General features: G+C 43.4%; 1 long non-coding RNA gene across 4 annotated transcripts in view; it reads right to left on the bottom strand.

The window, feature by feature from the left end:
- Positions 1–8566: 8566 nt before the first annotated feature.
- LOC127913450 (uncharacterized) overlaps positions 8567–9534 on the bottom strand; it is a 2357-nt gene continuing 1389 nt past the window's right edge. For all 4 annotated transcript variants that reach the window (XR_008085553.1, XR_008085554.1, XR_008085555.1 and 1 more), the window contains 2 exons: positions 9510–9534; positions 8567–8809 (listed from right to left, as the gene is read on the bottom strand). The exon at positions 9510–9534 is cut by the window's right edge. This is a non-coding gene — a long non-coding RNA (uncharacterized LOC127913450). The remainder of the gene's footprint in view (positions 8810–9509) is intronic.

Raw genomic sequence — 9534 nt, 5'->3', positions numbered from 1 at the left:
GACAAATGAAAAGGCTGAGGTAGGAACTCAAAGATAATTCCCCAGGAGGGGAGGAGAGAAGGAGGGGAGGAAAGAAGGAGGAGAGAAGGAGGGGAGGGGAGGAGAGAAGGAGAGAAGGAGGGGGGAGGAGAGAAGGAGAGAAGGAGGGGAGGGATGAGGAGGGGAGGGGGTGTGGGTGTGGGGAGGAGAGAAGGAGGTGAGAGGGGGAGGAGAGAAGGAGGTGAGAGGGGGAGGAGAGAAGGAGGGGAAAGATGAGGAGGGGAGGAGAGGGGAGGAGAGAAGGAGGGGAAGCAGAGAAGGAGGGGAGGGGTTTAGTGAGTCTTTGTTCTGAGGAGGGAGGAGCTTATAGTTGACGTGTCTACCTACAGTACAGTGTGACATTACTGTGTTCTGCTGGATCAGCTAGAAGTTATTGATACAGTAACAGAAGTTATTGGTGCGGTAACAGAAGTTATTGATACAGTAACAGAAATGATTGATACAGGAGCAGAAGTTATTGATACAGGAGCAGAAGTTATTGATACAGTAACAGAAGTTATTAATACAGTAACAGAAGTTATTGATACAGTAACAGAAGTTATTAATACAGGAGCAGAAGTTATTGATACAGTAACAGAAGTTATTAATACAGGACCAGAAGTTATTGATACAGGACCAGAAGTTATTGATACAGGACCAGAAGTTATTGATACAGGACCAGAAGTTATTGATACAGGACCAGAAGTTATTGATACAGGACCAGAAGTTATTGATACAGTAACAGAAGTTATTGATACAGTAACAGAAGTTATTGATACAGTAACAGAAGTTATTGATACAGGAACAGAAGTTATTGATACAGGAACAGAAGTTATTGATACAGGACCAGAAGTTATTGATACAGGACCAGAAGTTATTGATACAGGAACAGAAGTTATTGATACAGGAACAGAAGTTATTGATACAGGACCAGAAGTTATTGATACAGGAACAGAAGTTATTGATACAGGACCAGAAGTTATTGATACAGGACCAGAAGTTATTGATACAGTAACAGAAGTTATTGATACAGGAACAGAAGTTATTGATACAGTAACAGAAGTTATTGATACAGGAACAGAAGTTATTGATATTTGAACAGAGGTTATTGATACAGAAGCAGAAGTTATTGATACAGAAGCAGAAGTTATTGATACAGAAGCAGAAGTTATTGATACAGGGACAGAAGTTGTTACAGGAACAGAAGTTATTGATACAGGAGCAGAAGTTAGTCTTTATTTTGAAGAAAATAAACAAAATATTATTACACATTTTTGAGGATGTTTGGCATGGAGGATGTTTAGGATGTTTAGCAGTGAGGATGTTTAGTAATGAGGATGTTTAGGATGTTTAGCATTGAGGATGTTTAGCAGTGAGGATGTTTTGGATGTTTAGTATTGGGGATGTTTAGGATGTTTTAGCAGTGAGGATGTTTTAGCAGTGAGATGTTTTAGCAGTGAGGATGTTTTAGCAGTGAGATGTTTTAGCATTGAGGATGTTTTAGCATTGAGATGTTTTAGCATTGAGGATGTTTTAGCATTGAGGATGTTTTAGCATTGAGGATGTTTTAGCATTGAGATGTTTTAGCATTGAGGATGTTTTAGCATTGAGGATGTTTTAGCATTGAGGATGTTTTAGCATTGGGGATGTTTTAGTATTGGGATGTTTAGTATTGGGGATGTTTAGCAGTGAGGATGTTTTAGCAGTGAGGATGTTTAGCAGTGAGGATGTTTAGTATTGGGGATGTTTTAGTATTGGGGATGTTTTAGTAATGGGGATGTTTAGCAGTGAGGATGGTTAGTATTGGGGATGTTTAGCAGTGAGGATGTTTAGTATTGGGGATGTTTTAGTATTGGGGATGTTTTAGTATTGGGGATGTTTAGCAGTGAGGATGTTTAGTATTGGGGATGTTTAGCAGTGAGGATGTTTAGTATTGGGGATGTTTAGCAGTGGGGATGTTTAGCAGTGAGGATGTTTTAGTATTGGGGATGTTTAGCAGTGAGGATGTTTAGCAGTGAGGATGTTTAGTAGTGAGGATGTTTAGTAGTGAGGATGTTTAGCAGTGAGGATGTTTAGTAGTGAGTATGTTTAGTAGTGAGTATGTTTAGTAATGAGGATGTTTAGCAGTGGGGATGTTTAGCAGTGGGGATGTTTAGCAGTGGGGATGTTTTTCAGTATTGGGGATGTTTAGTAGTGGGGATGTTTAGCAGTGGGGATGTTTAGTAGTGGGGATGTTTAGTATTGGGGATGTTTAGCAGTGGGGATGTTTAGTATTGGGGATGTTTAGCAGTGAGGATGTTTAGCAGTGAGGATGTTTAGTATTGGGGATGTTTAGCAGTGAGGATGTTTAGTAGTGAGGATGTTTAGTAGTGAGGATGTTTAGCAGTGGGGATGTTTAGCAGTGAGGATGTTTAGCAGTGAGGATGTTTAGCAGTGAGGATGTTTAGCAGTGAGGATGTTTAGCAGTGAGGATGTTTAGCAGTGAGGATGTTTAGCAGTGAGGATGTTTAGCATTGGGGATGTTTAGTAGTGAGGATGTTTAGCAGTGAGGATGTTTAGCAGTGAGGATGTTTAGCAGTGAGGATGTTTAGCAGTGAGGATGTTTAGCAGTGAGGATGTTTAGCATTGAGGATGTTTTAGCATTGAGGATGTTTTAGCATTGAGGATGTTTTAGCATTGAGGATGTTTTAGCATTGAGGATGTTTTAGCATTGGGGATGTTTAGCATTGGGAATGTTTTAGTATTGGGGATGTTTAGCAGTGAGGATGTTTAGCATTGAGGATGTTTTAACATTGAGGATGTTTAGTATTGGGGATGTTTTAGTATTGGGGATGTTTTAGTAATGGGGATGTTTAGCAGTGAGGATGGTTAGTATTGGGGATGTTTAGTATTGGGGATGTTTTAGTATTGGGGATGTTTTAGTATTGGGGATGTTTTAGTATTGGGGATGTTTAGCAGTGAGGATGGTTTTAGTATTGGGGATGTTTAGCAGTGAGGATGTTTAGTATTGGGGATGTTTAGCAGTGGGGATGTTTAGTAGTGAGGATGTTTTAGTATTGGGGATGTTTAGCAGTGAGGATGTTTAGCAGTGAGGATGTTTAGTATTGGGGATGTTTAGTATTGGGATGTTTAGCAGTGAGGATGTTTAGCAGTGAGGATGTTTAGTAGTGAGGATGTTTAGTAGTGAGGATGTTTAGTAATGAGTATGTTTAGTAATGAGGATGTTTAGTAATGAGGATGTTTAGCAGTGAGGATGTTTAGTAGTGAGGATGTTTAGTAATGAGTATGTTTAGTAATGAGGATGTTTAGTAATGAGGATGTTTAGTAATGAGGATGTTTAGCATTGGGGATGTTTAGTATTGGGGATGTTTAGCAGTGAGGATGTTTAGTATTGGGGATGTTTAGCAGTGAGGATGTTTAGCAGTGAGGATGTTTAGCAGTGAGGATGTTTTAGTATTGGGGATGTTTAGCAGTGAGGATGTTTAGCAGTGGGGATGTTTAGCAGTGAGGATGTTTAGCAGTGAGGATGTTTAGCAGTGAGGATGTTTAGTAGTGAGGATGTTTAGCAGTGAGGATGTTTAGTAGTGAGGATGTTTAGTATTGGGGATGTTTAGCAGTGAGGATGTTTAGCATTGAGGATGTTTAGCAGTGGGGATGTTTAGCAGTGAGGATGTTTAGCAGTGAGGATGTTTAGCAGTGAGGATGTTTAGTAGTGAGGATGTTTAGCAGTGAGGATGTTTAGCAGTGAGGATGTTTAGTATTGGGGATGTTTAGCAGTACAGAAATACACTGCACATCCAGGGAGGACTGAGTGGAGGAGGGAGGAGGGAGTATGTTAGTCACATCCAGGGAGGACTGAGTGGTGGAGGGAGGAGGGAGTATGTTAGTCACATCCAGGGAGGACTGAGTGGTGGAGGGAGGAGGGAGTATGTTAGTCACATCCAGGGAGGACTGAGTGGTGGAGGGAGGAGGGAGTATGTTAGTCACATCCAGGGAGGACTGAGTGGTGGAGGGAGGAGGGAGTATGTTAGTCACATCCAGGGAGGACTGAGTGGTGGAGGGAGGAGGGAGTATGTTAGTCACATCCAGGGAGGACTGAGTGGTGGAGGGAGGAGGGAGTATGTTAGTCACATCCAGGGAGGTCTGAGTGGAGGAGGGAGTATCTTAGTCACATCCAGGGAGGTCTGAGTGGTGGAGGGAGGAGGGAGTATGTTAGTCACATCCAGGGAGGACTGAGTGGAGGAGGGAGTATCTTAGTCACATCCAGGGAGGACTGAGTGGTGGGGGGAGGAGGGAGTATGTTAGTCACATCCAGGGAGGACTGAGTGGTGGAGGGAGTATCTTAGTCACATCCAGGGAGGACTGAGTATCTTAGTCACATCCAGGGAGGACTGAGTGGTGGAGGGACTATTTTAGTCACATCCAGGGAGGTCTGAGAGGTGATTAATGATTCAATCACAATACTGTGTTTCCTCTCAATTTCCTTTTGTCCTTGAAACTAGATTCTGGGTTTTTGTTGTCTGTGTAAAGGTACCCCAGCAGTTGTTGATGTCTGTCTTGAGAATGAGACTGTCTGTACCAGAGAATGACATCATAATATTTTAGAGTGTGGGAACAGAAGAGATCAGCGGAGTCCCCTGGGGGTCATTACCAAGGCAACAGGAGTCTGGAGAATCCTGGCACGTAGACACAACCCTGGGAGGAGAGGAAGAGGAGAGGACGAGGAGATGGGGAGGAGGAGGAGAGGAGGAGGAGAGGAGGAGGAGGATGAGAGGAAGAGGAGGAAGAGGGGAATAAGAGGAGGAAGATGATGAGGAAGAGGTGAGGAAGTGGTGAGGAAGAGGTGAAGAAGTGGTGAGGAAGAGGAGGAGGAAGTAGAGGAGGAGGAGGAGGATGAGGATGGTGGAGAGGAAGAGGAAGAGTGGGGAGAAGGAGAGGATGAGGAAGAGGAGATGAAGACGGGAAGAGGGGAAGAAGAGGAGGAGGAAGAGGAGATGAAGACGGGAAGAGGGGAGGAAGAAGAGGAAGAGTGGAGATAATCAAATGTGTGTGAATCTAAGTTGACTAATGAATTGACTGTCAACAGGTTTGTATCCAGATTGGACACAATTGCCAGCAAACACAAAAATCTCCATGACAATGAAATGTCTGGTACCTCAATATATTACCATGGTCTTACCTGTGAGACAATATATTACCATGGTCTTACTTGTGAGACAATATATTACCATGGTCTTACCTGTGAGACAATATATTACCATGGTCTTACCTGTGAGACAATATATTACCATGGTCTTACCTGTGAGACAATATATTACCATGGTCTTACCTGTGAGACAATATATTACCAGTCTTACCTGTGAGACAATATATTACCACGGTCTTACCTGTGAGACAATATATTACCATGGTCTTACCTGTAGACAATATATTACCATGGTCTTACCTGTAAGACAATATATTACCATGGTCTTACCTGTGAGACAATATATTACCATGGTCTTACCTGTAAGACAATATATTACCATGGTCTTACCTGTAAGACAATATATTACCATGGTCTTACCGGTGAGACAATATATTACCATGGTCTTACTTGTGAGACAATATATTACCAGGTCTTACCTGATGAGACAATATATTACCATGGTCTTACCTGTGAGACAATATATTACCATGGTCTTACCTGTGAGACAATATATTACCATGGTCTTACCTGTGAGACAATATATTACCATGGTCTTACCTGAAGACAATATATTACCATGGTCTTACCTGTGAGACAATATATTACCATGGTCTTACTTGTGAGACAATATATTACCATGGTCTTACCTGTGAGACAATATATTACCATGGTCTTACTTGTGAGACAATATATTACCATGGTCTTACCTGTGAGACAATATATTACCATGGTCTTACCTGTGAGACAATATATTACCATGGTCTTACCTGTGAGACAATATATTACCATGGTCTTACCTGTAAGACAATATATTACCATGGTCTTACCTGTGAGACAATATATTACCATGGTCTTACTTGTGAGACAATATATTACCATGGTCTTACCTGTGAGACAATATATTACCATGGTCTTACCTGTGAGACAATATATTACCATGGTCTTACCTGTGAGACAATATATTACCATGGTCTTACCTGTGAGACAATATAGTACCATGGTCTTACCGTTGAGACAATATATTACCATGGTCTTACCTGTGAGACAATATATTACCATGGTCTTACTTGTGAGACAATATATTACCATGGTCTTACCTGTGAGACAATATATTACCATGGTCTTACCTGTGAGACAATATATTACCATGGTCTTACCTGTGAGACAATATATTACCATGGTCTTACCTGTGAGACAATATATTACCATGGTCTTACCTGTGAGACAATATATTACCATGGTCTTACCTGTGAGACAATATATTACCATGGTCTTACCTGTGAGACAATATATTACCATGGTCTTACCTGTGAGACAATATATTACCATGGTCTTACCTGTGAGACAATATATTACCATGGTCTTACCTGTGAGACAATATATTACCATGGTCTTACCTGTAAGACAATATATTACCATGGTCTTACCTGTAAGACAATATATTACCATGGTCTTACCTGTGAGACAATATATTACCATGGTCTTACCTGTAAGACAATATATTACCATGGTCTTACCTGTAAGACAATATATTACCATGGTCTTACCTGTGAGACAATATATTACCATGGTCTTACTTGTGAGACAATATATTACCATGGTCTTACCTGTGAGACAATATATTACCATGGTCTTACCTGTGAGACAATATATTACCATGGTCTTACCTGTGAGACAATATATTACCATGGTCTTACCTGTGAGACAATATATTACCATGGTCTTACCTGTGAGACAATATATTACCATGGTCTTACCTGTGAGACAATATATTACCATGGTCTTACCTGTGAGACAATATATTACCATGGTCTTACCTGTGAGACAATATATTACCATGGTCTTACCTGTGAGACAATATATTACCATGGTCTTACCTGTGAGACAATATATTACCATGGTCTTACCTGTGAGACAAATGTGATCCCAAAGAGACAGCGAGGATCATGGTGACAGTCTGTCTGCACTACAGAGAGAAAAGAGCAGATCATCAGTGTAAAGCTTCACACTGAGACAGACAAAGGGGAAAGTACATCATCACAGCGGCATTGATTGGCAGGTACATATGCTCTGCCCAACCTCGGTCTGTCTATCCCTCTTTCTCAGTCTCCCTTTCTCTTTCCCTCCTTCTCTCTATCCTCCTCTCCCTTCATCTCTCTCTGAACAGAGGTCTGTTAGTTCATGTGGTTTAATGTAGGTGTTGACAGTATCTGAACAGAGGTTTGGTAGTTCATGTGGTTTAATGCAGGTGTTTTGATACAGTACCAGATGGGTCTGATAGGTAGAGGTTTTTGTAGAGTAGACGGTGTCTCTGTAACCACTGTGTATAACTAGCAGCACAGAAATACACTGTCTTCAACTTGTCTCAGTTTGAGGAGATGAAGGAAGGCTTTGTTCCTTCTATCACCTTTCACATCAACATAACCTTCATATGAGGGTTCAACAGTCTGACCTGTATAGTATACATATGCTATGAGTTTCAGAGCCTCCCACAGGACGCTGGTACCAGAGGATAGTGTCATAGTTAGAGATTTTATGACTGCAGCTGAGTGGGACAGAGACAGACGCATTAGGCTCTACCAGCAGTGTAGAGGGAGACTGGTACACTACTTTACTGAGAGACACACCTGGGGAGAGAGACAGAGACAGGGAGAGGGACAGAGACAGACTCATTAGGCTCTACCAGCAGTGTAGAGGGAGACTGGTACACTACTTTACTGAGAGACACACCTGGGGAGAGAGAGACAGGGAGAGGGACAGAGACAGACGCATTAGGCTCTACCAGCAGTGTAGAGGAGACTGGTACACTACTTTACTGAGAGAGACACCTGGGGAGAGAGACAGAGACAGGGAGAGGGACAGAGACAGACGCATTAGGCTCTACCAGCAGTGTAGAGGAGACTGGTACACTACTTTACTGAGAGAGACACCTGGGGAGAGAGACAGGGAGAGGGACAGAGACAGACGCATTAGGCTCTACCAGCAGTGTAGAGGAGACTGGTACACTACTTTACTGAGAGAGACACCTGGGGAGAGAGACAGAGACAGGAGAGGGACAGAGACAGACGCATTAGGCTCTACCAGCAGTGTAGAGGGAGACTGGTACACTACTTTACTGAGAGAGACACCTGGGGAGAGAGACAGAGACGGACGCATTAGGCTCTACCAGCAGTGTAGAGGGAGACTGGTACACTACTTTACTGAGAGAGACACCTGGGGAGAGAGACAGAGACAGGGAGAGGGACAGAGACAGACGCATTAGGCTCTACCAGCAGTGTAGAGGGAGACTGGTACACTACTTTACTGAGAGAGACACCTGGGGAGAGAGACAGAGACAGATGCATTAGGCTCTAGCAGCAGTGTAGAGGGAGACTGGTACACTACTTTACTGAGAGAGACACCTGGGGAGAGAGAGACAGGGAGAGGGACAGAGACAGACGCATTAGGCTCTACCAGCAGTGTAGAGGGAGACTGGTACACTACTTTACTGAGAGAGACACCTGGGGAGAGAGACAGAGACAGGGAGAGGGACAGAGACAGACGCATTAGGCTCTACCAGCAGTGTAGAGGGAGACTGGTACACTACTTTACTGAGAGAGACACCTGGGGAGAGAGACAGGGAGAGGGACAGAGACAGACGCATTAGGCTCTACCAGCAGTGTAGAGGGAGACTGGTACACTACTTTACTGAGAGAGACACCTGGGGAGAGAGACAGAGACAGGGAGAGGGACAGAGACAGACGAGACATTAGGCTCTACCAGCAGTGTAGAGGGAGACTGGTACACTACTTTACTGAGAGACACACCTGGGGAGAGAGACAGAGACAGGGAGAGGGACAGAGACAGACTCATTAGGCTCTACCAGCAGTGTAGAGGGAGACTGGTACACTACTTTACTGAGAGACACACCTGGGGAGAGAGACAGAGACAGGGAGAGGGACAGAGACAGACGCATTAGGCTCTACCAGCAGTGTAGAGGGAGACTGGTACACTACTTTACTGAGAGAGACACCTGGGGAGAGGGACAGGGAGAGGGACAGAGACAGACGCATTAGGCTCTACCAGCAGTGTAGAGGAGACTGGTACACTACTTTACTGAGAGAGACACCTGGGGAGAGAGACAGAGACAGGGAGAGGGACAGAGACAGACCAGCAGTTAGAGGCTCTACCAGCAGTGTAGAGGGAGACTGGTACACTACTTTTTACTGAGAGAGACACCTGGGGAGAGAGACAGAGACAGATGCATTAGGCTCTACCAGCAGTGTAGAGGGAGACTGGTACACTACTTTACTGAGAGAGACACCTGGGGAGAGAGACAGAGACAGGGA

This window comes from Oncorhynchus keta, chromosome 29 (assembly GCF_023373465.1).
Source record: "Oncorhynchus keta strain PuntledgeMale-10-30-2019 chromosome 29, Oket_V2, whole genome shotgun sequence".
In the NCBI taxonomy this organism is placed as follows: Eukaryota; Metazoa; Chordata; class Actinopteri; order Salmoniformes; family Salmonidae; genus Oncorhynchus; species Oncorhynchus keta.
The sequence above is the reverse complement of the archived record's forward strand: the minus strand, read 5'-3'. Positions and strand labels throughout refer to the sequence as shown.